Here is a 14,845-nt window from a genome sequence, read left to right on the forward strand (position 1 = left end):
GATAAAATGTATTAAGAATTAACTGCATTGAGGATAAACTTCTTAGCACTTAAGCAAGCTGGAAGTCTAGTCTAATTCATACAAGAAGTGGCAGAGGGATCATTTGGAAAAACAAACTGGTTAACCTCTCCCTCCCGGATTTGTGCTAGGCAATAAGTAAAAATGTCGTTAACCCAGAGGTTAAGCAATTAGTGTGGAACTGGGACAGTAGAATCGGGAGAGTGTCTCCAATCGCTGCTAAGTATGTAGCAACCACCCTGAGAAGACAATCACCAAGAAACCGAAAATAATCATGTAACACTAGGGAGGGTGGGAGGGAGACACAAGAGGGAGGTGATATGGGGATATATGTATGTGTATAACTGATTCACTTCGTTATACAGCAGAAACTAACACACCATTGTAAAGCAATTATACTCCAATAAAGATGTTGAAAAAAAAAAACTAAAAAGAAAATCATGTAACACATCTTACTGCTGTTTTTACTCCACTATGGATTGAGCTGACGTGTAAATTATAATTATAACTTTAAAACAGTATGCACACCATTAAGAATCATAAAATAATAGAGTAGAAACAATAAAAGAAAGACACCAAACCAGACAAACAGAACCAATGCTTAAAGCAAAAAGGTTTGTAATGGGGCTTCCCTGGTGGCACAGTGGTTGAGAGTCCGCCTGCCGATGCAGGGGACATGGGTTCATGCCCTGGTCTGGGAAGATCCCACATGCCATGGAGCGGCTGGGCCCGTGAGCCATGGCCGTTGAGCCTGCGCGTCCAGAGCCTGTGCTCCGCAATGGGAGAGGCCACAACAGTGAGAGGCCCGTGTACCGCAAAAAAAAAAAAAAAAAAAAAAAAAAAGGTTTGTCATGCAAACAGGTTAATGATAGCATAAATATCAATATTATCCAAATTAAGCTAATCACATGCCTCAAATGTCACACAAAACCAATGCAAGAGGGATTGTGGACAATGTGTGAAATATAAAATAATAAAGCTTCCAGGTGAAAATATAAGAAAATCTATTTAAGACTATGGCGTAGACAATGATAATTTAAATAGGACACAAATGTAGCAACTATAAAGGAAAAGTTGATGAGGTGGTCTTAATCCAAATCAAAAACATTTTCACCAAAAGATACGATTAACAGAGTTAAAATGTAAGCCAAAATCTGGGAGAAGTTCTTTGTAATACTGATATTATGCAACGGAAGTGTATTTGGAATACTCCAAGAGATGTTACAAAACAGTAAGTTAACTTACTAAAAATGGACACAATCTTGGAGAGGCACTTAACAAAAGAAAACACTTAAATGGCCAATGAGTTATAAGAAGGTGTTCACCACATTAGTTATAAGAGAAGAATTAGAACTTCAATAATACATTTCTATAACTCTCACCAGGTTGAATAAAATGAAAGAGAAAAGTTTGGAAAGCTGAAGTTACACAATGAATACTTATTTTATTGAGCTTGGATTTCTACTGAGGGCTTTCTACCTTCTGTCTCCTTTACTTCTTTAAAAGTGATGCACGAATGACCACATCCTGGCTTTCCATGTCTATCAACAATATTAAAAGCCTGCTTTCATTAAATGTTTATGATGTAGCACCTGTTTACTTCTCCAGATGTTTTCTCTATGCTGGGACTCTGTGTGTTTGTCCAGGTGGGTGAGCAAACCCACTGAAACACAAGATATTGAAAAATTACCTGTTTACTTGAATAACTGTGGACTCACTGCATTCATGCCCTTCCAATTACCTTTAGGAGAACCAGTTTTAGTTTATTTTTCATAATGTCTTAACTATTGATACAATGAAAAAGAATTACTAGAAGAATAATGACATGTTTGAGTATCATGATAATGTCAAAAGTTTTTAAATACTCTCTCTTTTGGTACTTACATCTTTATAGACAGTAGTGAACAGTCTGAAGTCACAGGCCCATAGACTGCACTTTGAGTATTGGAGCTCTAAATTACACAGGAAAGGGTGATCATGGTCTGAGGACAAAACAGTTGGCACAATGAAATTAGGTTTTGCAGGGGAGGGAGGTTTTAGTGTAGAAGTTATTTGCAAACGTATGGGCAAGAAAAACAAAAAAATGTTAACCAGAACCTCTATTACAGAGGTTAGTCTCATAGAAGTTAAATATATTAAATAAGGCTTCATAGCATATAAGTTCTTGATCTACGATTTAAACCCAATCTGACTGAGCTGGAAAAAAATATAAGAGAAGGTTTTTTGAGGAGCCTTAATCAGAAACCTAGAACATGTAAAATTAAGGGATGATAGACTACTTAACAATCTATAAATAAATATAAAATAACAGAGTAAATACTGAACACACAGGTACTAAAGAGAATAAAAGAGGGTGATCAGAAGAAAATAATGAAAAATTAGTGAAGCTAATCAACATATATTGACTTGAGAAATTCCTGAGTTCCAGAGTATGTCAGGAAGAAACTACTGAACACATACCATTGAAGAAAATGAGTCCTGAAGGAGTGAAATGTAGCATCAGAAAAGTCATCAAGGTGTGATCCAGCAATCTGTACTTGGAAGTATCTAAAGTTTCTCTCAATCAACACAAAGGGTGCATGCTAGAAAATAACATGAGATGACTCAGAAGTAGCTTTCTATCATTATCTAGGGACTTTCAGAGCAGCAGATCACAGACTATATAAGTATTTTTTAAAGGATCACTGGGAGAAGGACTCTCTTCCTGTGTACATAGTTTTGACATCTTTACTTTTTACTTTTCTATTGGTGAATAGTAAAAAGAACTATGTAGGTTTCATGTTCAAAATAAATCAGGGAGAATAGAAAATTTGCTACTGCTCCCACTTCAATAATTAGCTGAGGAAATTCATTCTGAGGTTTAATGGAGTCTTTGAGTAAATTTGCTAAAAAGCAGAATCATCGCCTTTCAAAGTTTACCATTTTCCCCATCTGTCACTCTGCCATGAATACCTCTTCATTTATATTAATTTTGCAAAATTAGACATAAAACATTGTTGTGGATAATAGTGTCCGTCTCAATTTGTTAGCCAAATTGTAAAATAAACCCAAATATGCAGTTAATTGAGATTTAATAAGAATTGAATGTTGGTTAAATAATAAATCACGAGGACTTTGAATCAAAGCCTTTTACCAGGCAAGTACATAATGAACCCTTAAAATGAATTAATATTCCAGTCCTGAGAATTTGTAAGAACCTGTTAGGCAAACACACCATTGCCCAATATATTCTAGTTAAAAAATTATAAATTTTTTGCCAGTTTCCACAAATAAAAAATACATGAATAGGTAGTCCTTTTTTTCTGCAGTTTGCTGGTAAAAAAAAAAAGCATAAAATGTTACAGTGATTGTTACAGTAAATCCCAAAGATTAAAGGTTCAATTATCAGCCTAGATGCACAGTTACTGTGTTGTGTCACTGAGACTCTATAAATAAAAGTTACATATTTATATATATATTCAATTTATTTTATGAAGGCTTTTGATTTTAGCCCCTTTAAGATTGTCAAGATACATTCATTTGTTCCTGACAAAATAGTGAATTATAGAACAACATTTTAAATGTGTTAGTTGATGAATTTTAATCTTTTTCTCATCTTCAAAGTTTTGGTTTTATGCCCTAAATGTTCACTATCACTCAAAATTTGCTTTTACAATATATGGTAGTAAATGAATAAATGGATGTAACTGTTAGCATGACACTATATTTCCCATTTACAGTGTTTTATTAACTTTAAAAAGTAAAAATCATAAAAATTAAACATACTGGAACAATTTAAAGTATAACTAAACATAAAGCCAACCAGGTGATATTACAAATCATGTGTTTTCAATTAGATGCCCATAGTCTGCAATTTAGTTAGACCAATGTATCCGCATCATCAACAAAAATATTCATCATCATTAGCACTTTTCAGCTGGCAGAAATTAGCTGCAGATGTTATGGAAGTTTTCTATGTTTATATTCAGAGATGTTCAACATTCCCCTGTGAATTCAAAATAGCAAAACACAATGAATCATGTCCCCGCAGTCATAGCAAACCATATTTTGCATCATAATAACCATTTGTCTAATGGAAATTCATCTCAGATTTGTTTCCCCTCAAAGGTAAGGAAGCTAAAGAACAGTTGGGTCTCAATAAAAATGCTCTCCATATTTATCTCAGACTAAAAATAAAAAATAGTTTTGTTTATATAATATTCTTCAGAATCTAATAAACTAGATGATTTCTATTGTACCGTTTTATTGTTCAGTATATATATATATATATATATATATTTTTTTTTTTTTTAAGGAACATTTATTTATTTATTTTTTGGCTGCGTTGGGTCTTCGTTGCTGCACGTGGGCTTTAGTTGCGGCGAGTGGGGGCTACTCTTCCTTGAGGTGCGTGCGCTTCTCATTGCGGTGGTTTCTAATTGCGGAGCACAGCCTCTAGGCACGTGGGCTTCAGCAGTTGTGGCATGCAGGCTCAGTAGTTGTGGCACACAGGCTTAGTTGCTCTGCGCATATGAGATCTTCCCGGACCAGGGATCGAACCCATGTCCCCTGCATTGGCAGGCGGATTCTTAACCACTGTACCACCAGGGAAGTCCCAGCTTATATATTAAAGAAATATTTATTTAAGGTTTACACTCTTTTATTACCACCTTCTCAAAAATTAACGAAGACTAATTTTTTTGTGTGTTGTAAAGTTAAGTAGCTTTCTCAAATACAGTATGAAACAGGACAAGTAAATATTTAAAAAGGACAAAAACAATGAAGTACTCCAATATTATTATGAGACACCTAAAAAGAGCTTCAAACTACAATTTAACACTGTGCTTAGTACTGAATTTTCTCATAGCAAAGCCAAAAAGGAGCTCATCTTATAAACATAAACATTTTTCTAATAGCAATTTTGAGAAGTAATTGCTGTGTGGATCTTGATATAGGAAAATATGAGTAATGTGATGGATGACATTTTCAACAGTTTGCGATAGAAATAAAAGTGCTTTCTAAATGATATAACTTTTATCAACACTGATAAACACTGGAAAAATGACATTTAATTATAAACCCCGAGGGCATTGGATACATTGGGGTTAGACTGGCTATATAAATTTCTGGTCATGTTAGTAAAGAGAATATCAGAGACTTCTGGTTAAGAAGTTCTAGAGTGGTTTCCCAAAGTTATTTCTGGGGCACTAAATCACTAAGGTGCTGTGTGATAAAGGTGTTTGTTACTTAATGTTGGGAGTCTTGGCATGCTGTCTGATCCTCTAATTTTTTATAGTTTATATTAGTATATTAATACTTATGGGAGGTCGTGCCACAAACAAATCTGGTTATATTTATAAACTCTGTACTTTTTACAGTAATCATAAAACTTATTTTTCACATAACCTGTTTTAAACAAGTGATGTATTCTTAAATATTATTCCAGAGAACAGATTTTGTAGCTTTCTGATATGGCAGGGTTGATAACTACCATGTGCCCAAATAAAGTCAGTCAACTAAAAAATGTGAACATAAAGAATGGTGGTTATTTCATAGTCGTTTTCTCGGATGAGTGCCGATCAGTTTGTTGTTTTTCACTGATTAAGAGGCTTTATACAACATTTATACCAGGTAAACATGGACATCTGTCAGGAAGAACTGGATTTTAATCCAAATGGAAGGTCAATTTGTTTTTGTCTAGAGTTGAGAAACAGGGTTCTGTTGGGAAGAACTTACTTAAAAAAAAATTAATGGAGCTTTCAATGTGCTTAAATCCTTTTGGGGAAAAAATGCTTGAAAGTATCTTACACTGGATTCCCTAGAATCAAAATCTGATATGGGGATTCCTGTTCAAGTGCTCTGTAAAGAAGTAAGGAAAGCAGGACAGGATGGGGCAAAAAAGTTAAACAAAGAGGTCCATTTAATGAAGAAGTGTAGCCTCGGCTTGATCCTGCCAGGGGCTCTGTAATGTGTTTGGAGGATGAGGTGAGGAGTGTGGCCCTTTTAGGCCTCCGGGGTGTAGCCTGGTCAGTTCTCTGAGGAAGAGCAGAGCTGTAAATGTTAAAGAACAAACACTCGATACCTGATAAAGGGTGGGAGAGGAATTTGAGGGGTATCATCTGCCAACAGCAGCTACCACAGGGGTATTTTAGCCTGTTAAATTTTAAAAGTTTAGCAGTCTGTCTTTTTTTTTAAATAGTGCCATTAGCAGTTCATTAACAATACAAAGCTCAGAAAATGATTTCTAAAGCAATTATCGAACACGAGGTCATCTCCAGTTTCTCACATGCAACAATATGTTTTTACATTTCTATTCAAAGGCCACAGGTTCAAGAGATTCAACATGCTGAAAGATAAGCTAATGAGCTACACATCCCAAACTGGACTGAGCCTCCTCCACTGTTTCCACATCTCAGTAAATGGCACTGACATCTTTTCAGAAGATACTTTTAACGTCTCTCTTTTTAACTCCACATACCCCATCTATGACCAAGTTCTCTTGTTTTAGCGCTAAAATATCTCTTTAATTCATTTATTTTCCTTTATTTCTTACCTACAAAATGTCAGTATAAACTATGATCACTTCTAGCTAACATTACTCAAAATATCTCTTTATGGGTTTTACTGCATTTGGTCTTAATCCCCTTTCATATATTTCCACCCTGTCGCTAGAGCTATCTTTCAAAAGCAAATCTAATTATATAATCTTCATTTATAAAATCTACTATTGCATTTCCATTGTTCTTAGGACAAAGATCCAAATCATTAACATGGCCTAGAAGACTCGGTGGGATTTGTCTTCTTCCTATATTTCTAGCCCCTTCCGGTTTTATTTTTCCCCTTTTCTACGTATCTTAACCATTCTGGTTTTCCTTCAAGCCTTCAAATAGTACATATTCCCGTCTATTTTATGGTCTTCACAAGTGTTGTTTCCATCTATCTGGGATTCTAATTCTCTACTTATAAATCCAACTACAAATACATACACACACACACACTCACTCACTCAAACAAATATGTGCTCACCAGTGCACTCCTGAAAATGAACACTTTAATGTCTTCATATCTCATCTAAATCATCAGTTCCTCAGGGCCACCCACTCAAATCATCTTGGCTTTACCTCCAGCCAGATTTTGACCACATTTACCCCACAACATAACATAGGATGCTGTTGGACATACTCTGCAGTCACATAAACAAAACTTAGAAGTATGAGAGAGTTAATGCTTCACAAGAAAGCCATCAACCAGTGTTCCTTTCATTGTTTCAGAAATAGATAATTCTGAGGCCCGGCTCCTGGTGTGGAGAGGAGGGAGGCTTGTTATCCAAGCAGTAAACAGGTACACAATGCATCCTTTTAATGGGTGTATTGTCTCCTGGTTTTGCTTCAGTCTCACTGATCATGCACTCCTGTTTTCTAGAATCACTCTCCCAAAGTAAACCCTTTATCTTAGTCTTTAATTTTTGAGGTAGAACTCAGGCTATGACAGTTGGTGCCAGGGTAACTCTTGAAAGCTTCTCTTCAGATGAGACTCTGGAACTGAATTACTCAAGAGCACATGGCGACAGGGGCAGCATGATGGGTGGTAAGTTGGGGAGTGATAACACTTCGTATGCGGTATCTTCACATGGTAAGACTGTCACTGATGGAAGTTGGGATGAGGGAAACCTGGGAGGGGAAGCATTGCCTGATAAAGTAGTTGTGGCATCTATATTATACGAACCACTGTATCAAGGTCATTATCATCTCCACTTCACCACACACAACTGTCAATTCTCAGTCTTATCTTACTTGAACTAATAGCATTAATGGATACAATTAATAATTAGTTCCTTCTTAAGTTCTGGTAGTACTTATAAAACATTGTCCCTAGTTCTCATGTTTCACAGGTATTTTTCTTTAATATTTTATGCTTACTCTGAATTTGACCAAGCTCAAAATATTGGGAATTCCCAGGACTCAGTTCTTAGCCCTACTCTTTTCACCATCTTCACTCAGTCCCTAAGTGGCCACATATAGTTTCATGGATTTTAATACCAGTTCGATGCTGGGGATACCTCATTTTATATTTCCAATCCTTACTTCACCTTTACACAGCAGACATATATTCGATCTGTCTATTCAAAATCTCCCCTGACTATTTAATAGACATAATAATAGCTATCTTTGATACCTTTTTTTCTATCTCCATCCACACAAATACATCAACACTCCTATCAGCTTTTCCTGAGAAGGATACACAAAATCTGACTACTTTTCACTACCCTACCATCCTAGCCCAAACCAATCATCATTGCTTACTTGTATTAGTGCATCACAGCTGGTGCCCAAATTCCATCCTTGCTCCACTACGTGCTTTATTCTACAGAGAGTTGCCACCATGATAATCTTAAACACAGATCAACTTATGCCATTATTTTTACTCAAAACTATACAACTTATCTGTACTTTGCTCCAGTCAGGTCCTTATCATTGCCTAAATGACTGTACAAGTTCTACTCCTGGCTAACTCCCTGACCTCAAGTCTTATAATTCTTCCTGTGCTGCTCTAGCCATACTTAGTTTTTTGCATTCCCTCAAACATGCTTTTTCTCAAAACGTCTAAAAGGCTCGCTTCCCTCTTTCTTTCATATCATTGTTCAAAGAATACCCTTTGTAAAAATGGCATCCTTCTACAACATTACTGTGCTAGATATTTTTTTATGGTCTAACTGACTCTAATATAATGCCCATTCTTTAAAAGCCAGGTCTGCATTTTATTTAATTTTTATACTTTAGTACTGAGATTTCCTGAGACATAGTATGTGTTAAAAAATATTTTTGATAGAATCAATCAGTACTCGTTCAATTTCTATTTATTCAATTAAGCCAAGACAATCCCTCTCAATTTCTTTAAATATGTATCAAGACCCCCAGATAGATACTTTTTCTCTTATCTCTCTTTCTTGAAGAGTTAAAACACTTATATCACGTATATTATTAAAAACAGGTGTATATCTCTCATTACATGTTGTATCCTGTATGTGTAGTTCATACCATAAGTAATTTTTTTCTGTCTTTACTAATCTTTAACCTCCTAGGATGAGGCAGTGAATGGAGCAGGCATTTAACCAATGGTCCTAAATGACAAAAAGACAATATCAGTAATTTTTGGTAAAATGGCTACCATTGTAAACAACTAAAACTTTACTTGAATCAATAATTATGTTTTATCCAAAAATAAACAAATGGGACCTAATCAAACTTACAAGCTTCTGTACAGCAAAGGAAACCATAAACAAGATGAAAAGACAGCTCTTACAATGGGAGAAAATATTTGCAAATGAAGCAACTGACAAAGGATTAATCTCTAAAATTTACAAGCAGCACATGCAGCTCAATATCATAAAAACAAACAACCCAATCAAAAAATGGGCAGAAGACCTAAATAGACATTTCTCTAAAGAAGACATACAGATGGCCAACAGGCACATTCAAAGATGCTCAACATCACTAATTATTAGAGAAATGCAGATCAAACCTACAATGAGGTATTACCTCATAATGGTCAGAATGGCCATTATTAAAAAGTCTACAAATAACGAATGCTGGAGAGGGTGTGGAGAAAAGGAAACCCTCCTACACTGTTGGTGAGAATGTAAGTTGGTGCAGCCACTATGGAAAACTGTATGGAGTTTCCTCAGAAAACTAAAAATAGAGCTACCATATGATCCAGGAATCCCACTCCTGGCATATACCCAGACAAAACTATATTTCAAAAAGATACATGCACCCTTATTTTCAGAGCAGCACTATTCACAATAGCCAAGAAATGGAAGCAATCTAAATGTCCATCAACAGATGAATGGATAAAGAGGATGTGGAATACTACACATCCATAAAAAGAATGAAATAATGTCATTTGCAGCAACATGGATGGACTTATAGATTATCATATTAAGTGAAGTAAGTCAAAAAGAGAAAGAAATACCATATGATATCACTTATATGTGGAATCCAAAATATGGCACAAATGAACTTATCTGTGAAACAGAAAAAGACTCACAGACATAGAGAACAGACTTGTGGTTGCCAAGAGGGAGGCGGGGTGGAGGAGGGATGGATTAGGAGTTTGGGGTTAGTGGATGCAAACCATTATATAGAGAATGGATAAACAACAAGATCCTACTGTATAGCACAGGGAACTCTATTCAATATCCTGTGATAAACCATAATGGAAAAGAATATAAAAAATAATATATATGTATGTATAACTGAATCACTTTGCTGTACAGCAGAAATTAATACAATATTTCAAATCAGCTATACTTCAATAAAAAAATTAATGATGCTTTATCCAAATGAGAATGGTTATTATACTATTTGTAGTAAAGTTTCACTCAATAAAATTTTATTGTGGAAAAGAACTCTAATACAAAAATTTAAATCAACATTATATCAGATTACTTCATTTCATTTATGGCAGTGCTAAAATGTCCAGTAGGATTATGACATTAAATTCCTATGGCTGGATCTCAAAGCTATCCATTATGTGGTTCCACCTCACCTCCCATCGCCTCCCATCTAAACAAAACAAACTTTATTTCACATCAGCCTATAGTGTAATACTAGGATCAGTTCTACCTGTAAAAAAAAATGCCCATTCCCACATGCCTGCATTTATTGATTGAGTTCCCAAATCATAGAAAGTCAGTTCTTCCCTCCATAACCTACCCAAAGGGTATGCTCTATACAAAGTCTAGCCAGAGATCCATCTTCCCTCGGAAGCACTTTTTGATTATTCTAACGCTTAATGATAATATTCTGATATGAACAGATACACTCCATATTACACAACTAATCAATTAATTAATCTTACCTGTTCAAATTTACTTTAAACTTACCCATTAGTGTTTGTCTAATCTAAACTACAGTATAAGCTACTTGCAGCAGGCCAAAACCATGTTGCTTATAACACTGAGAAATGAATATGGCTGAAAGCAATGTGAACTTGATAATGGTTAATGGTCCATCTCCAAGGATATTTGCCCACATAATATTGACACAAACTATGAAAACCCAGCACTCTCAGTGCATTTCTATCAAGTTCACAGATGTAGTTCATGGACAGCATTCTATGTAGCAAATTATATACTATACATCTTAAAGAAGTATGCTATCATCTAAGAACAGCTCAGGTTCATATAAGGGTTCTGCCTCTTAGCTAACTGTTTGATCCTGGACAATATTTTTAACTGTATTTCCTCATATGTAAGTTGAGGTAACAATAGAACCAATTTTATACACCTTTAAGAAAATTAAATTCCATAATCCATATGAAACACTTAAAATAATGGCTATCCCAAAAGAAGTATTCAATTCCTTTTTACCAGTTTCTGATATTTGTATCATTATAACCTGAAGATAGCATTTTTCAAAGTGCCTTTCATGATATATTCAAAGCTGAACCTTAAACTAAGGGTAAGAAATTCCTTCCAAATACAACACTTTCACAGATGTTGTGATGAACATCGTTCAATAGGTGGCTAACAATTAATTGTTTCACAGATGCTCTTTTACTAGGGAACATGAGTAAATGATCAATGAATTCAGTTATATTGTGTCAGAGAATAGACTTATAAATTACTCACATTGGCCACAAAAATACTGAGTTAATGTATTGAATAACAGTGCTAAATATGATGTCAAAATCAGAATTGTTGATAAAGTAAGTTGATTACAATTTACTTTCCAGGAAATTTTTCTGTCTTTCTTGGTCATCCCTATAAAATAAGGCCCATTACATCTACGATTACTATTTAAAATGCCGGGTTTTTTTCCCCTTTAAAGTGTAGTACCACCCAATGTAGCAGAAGGGGCAAGGCAAATGTTTTGGAATTAAAATGTATACTATATCCAAACAAATTTCGTTACTGATACCAGATATTCAGAAATCCACTAATAACCTTAGATAGTATATAAATTGATATTAACACTTTGACACGGCTTCTCAAAATACCTTTATAATCTCATCTGATGAAACTTAAATGCTATTAAATGAGGGCTCTGAAAGTGCATCAAAAGGAAAGACTAACACCAAGATAAAAGACACTGGCATTGATAAGATGTTCAAGGCTCATAGAACCAAAGAACTGACAGATCATCACTGTGATGTCCCTAACATTGCTTCAAAGGCATGTAATATTGAAGTGATTTCCTATAGCTAAGAATAAGCTGTAGGACTTAAAGGATAGTATTCAATTATTAGTATCCAACAACAATCAGTTACCTTCCAATTGACATAAACAATGTCATAAAAGGCAATACCTTCAATGTGGTTGTCCACTAAGCATTGGAGACATGATGATCACAAGATTCTTGGGAAAACAAAACTATACTTCCTATATATAGTAAGAGACATTGGATTTAATATTTTTTTCAAAGACACTCAAAGTTGATTTATTATGAGAACTCTGTGCAAGAAAGAAAACAATAGACATTTTAAGTAAAGCTTTGCACTAAAGTACTGGGCAGAAAAAAATTCTTAATGTTTTCTTAGCCAAAACAAATGTAATGTCACAAACACACATAGAGAAATTATTACCTGCTGTATCTTCCATGAGCAGTACCTTCTTTCATGTCAATTCTGTTAGTTTCTGTACAAACAGAATTTTTTTTTACAACTGAGTTTCTATCCTAAACTAAATAATAAAATTGACAAATACATAGTCATATAGGTGTCAGAATGTTACTACAAAATTATATAATTTATTTGGAGTCATCAAAATGATTCGATGGACTAATGGGCTTCAGAATGAAATAATGAGCCTCTTTACAGAATTTGTACGAAATTAGGGGCACTACAACTTTGAAGAAGAATGACTAAAATATTTCTATGTAAATAGAAAGAAGTATGGACGGGGGTGTTCCTAAGACTTTGGAGACAACGTATGTCGCTGTCTCTGTCTTGGTGCAAGTCTCTAGTACTTCATCATTTAATCTCTTAAATTAATCTGGTACTTAATCTTTTAATTTCTTGACCACCCCAAAGGCAGAATCTTTCTCCACAGCTTCTAGGAAACAGAGTTACTTCATCCTTTAACCAGTTCTGTGAGGAAATATCTGTTTTATAATATTGCAGAAAATATTTGCATCCCTACATCCTTTTCTTCTTATCCTGTCCTGGTAAAAATGAAGAGTGTTTTGGGGTGGGTGGGAGCTAGAATATGCTACTATGGAGGCTTTATATGATCTAGAAAAGGCATGTGATCCAGAAAGGTAGCCTGGCCTCAGTAACAGGACCGGACTATTGCAAGGGAGTGGCTTTACCTGATACAGTAAGTTGCTTTTGAACTCACCTCAACTTAGCTTCAACACCCCCTATTTCTGAGCACTTAAGGATTAAGAAAAAGAGGACTATAAATCTAAAGGGCTGGTATTTCCAGGAGGCTCAATTATTATTCTGTGATCCAGCTGCCAGAAAGTACACCAGGATAAGAAAGTATATTGGGAGTGATGCTGGGAGAACAGCAGGCAAAAGGTAAGAAATTCTAGACAGCAAAGCTTTGATAGGAACTGACTTAAGACATCTGAAAAGTAGTGCCACTTGGTGGGCAGCAAAACGTGACAGCAAAGCAGTAGGTAGGAGAGGTGAACAATAAATATAAACAGGAGAACAAGTATATTGTTCACTGTGGAAGTCACACAGTGAACTATTATTCAGAAATTATAGTGAACAATATACAACTATACACAACAATACGGATGAAAATCACATTCATGGAGCAGAAGTCAGACAAAAAATGTACATATGTATGATTATATTTATATAAAGTTACTCTTGGGAAGTATAATGTCAGGAAGGCAGGGCAAGGGGGACTTCTAGAACACAGGTAACATTCTGTTTCTTGATCTGAGTGCTGATTATTCAAAGAGTTACATTTGTGATCATTTATTTAGCCATCTATGATGTGTACAATTTTATAGGTATGTTACACTTCAGTGAAGACTTTTTATCAGCTTGAAAATACAAGAAAAGGCTCTTAGAGTTCCATAGAGAGAAACAGCAAGAAAAGGCTATTAGAGTCTCATAGAAAGAGGAACAAAACTAAGATCCTATTACATGGCAGGTAGGGATGCTGAATCTAATCTACTTAGGTACTTATACATGAAGCAGATGTTGTGTTAAAATCACTCAGCCTCTTATCTCAGTTATTATTCTTTTTAGGAAAAAAAATCTATTTATAATGTTCTTACTTTGCAAAAAAATGAATTTAAAAGAAAACATTTTTTCAGTACAAGCACAATATCTCATGTGTAAAGTAAAACTACAGCAAAACTGTCATTCAAAAACAAAAGGGAAAAAACTGTCATTCCATATGTAAATATAAAAAGTGAAAAAATGGTAGTTATATCTAGTTCTAGAGATAGAAAACTCTTTAGTAAATAACTATAGTACATAAATAAAAATATATTATCGGTTTTAGGAAAGGCTAAATTATTAAACAATCAACAGACATCAATTTTCTTCTAAGGAAAAAAGTAAGAAAGTTTTTAATTTAAAATAAATTATAAATTTTCTCAGTGGTTTTAAAATGAAGTTTCTCATTTTATACATAAAACAAATAAGCAAACAGAAAATAAAAAACAAGAAATAAGCAAACCCTGACCACTATAACACCATAAAATTATCCCCAAATTGAAATAGTTTCTCAGTCTATTTCTGGGTTTGAATGATATGGCTGTGACCACACTAAAGAAATGTAAGTAATTCACACCAGAAGCATAAGGAGAGGATACTAAACAGACAAAGCTACTCTGTCCAGACTTCCAGACCCTAATTTCACCTGTAAGCATTGCATTTCCTT

Source organism: Hyperoodon ampullatus, assembly GCF_949752795.1.
Source record: "Hyperoodon ampullatus genome assembly, chromosome: 1".
Lineage (NCBI taxonomy): Eukaryota > Metazoa > Chordata > Mammalia > Artiodactyla > Ziphiidae > Hyperoodon > Hyperoodon ampullatus.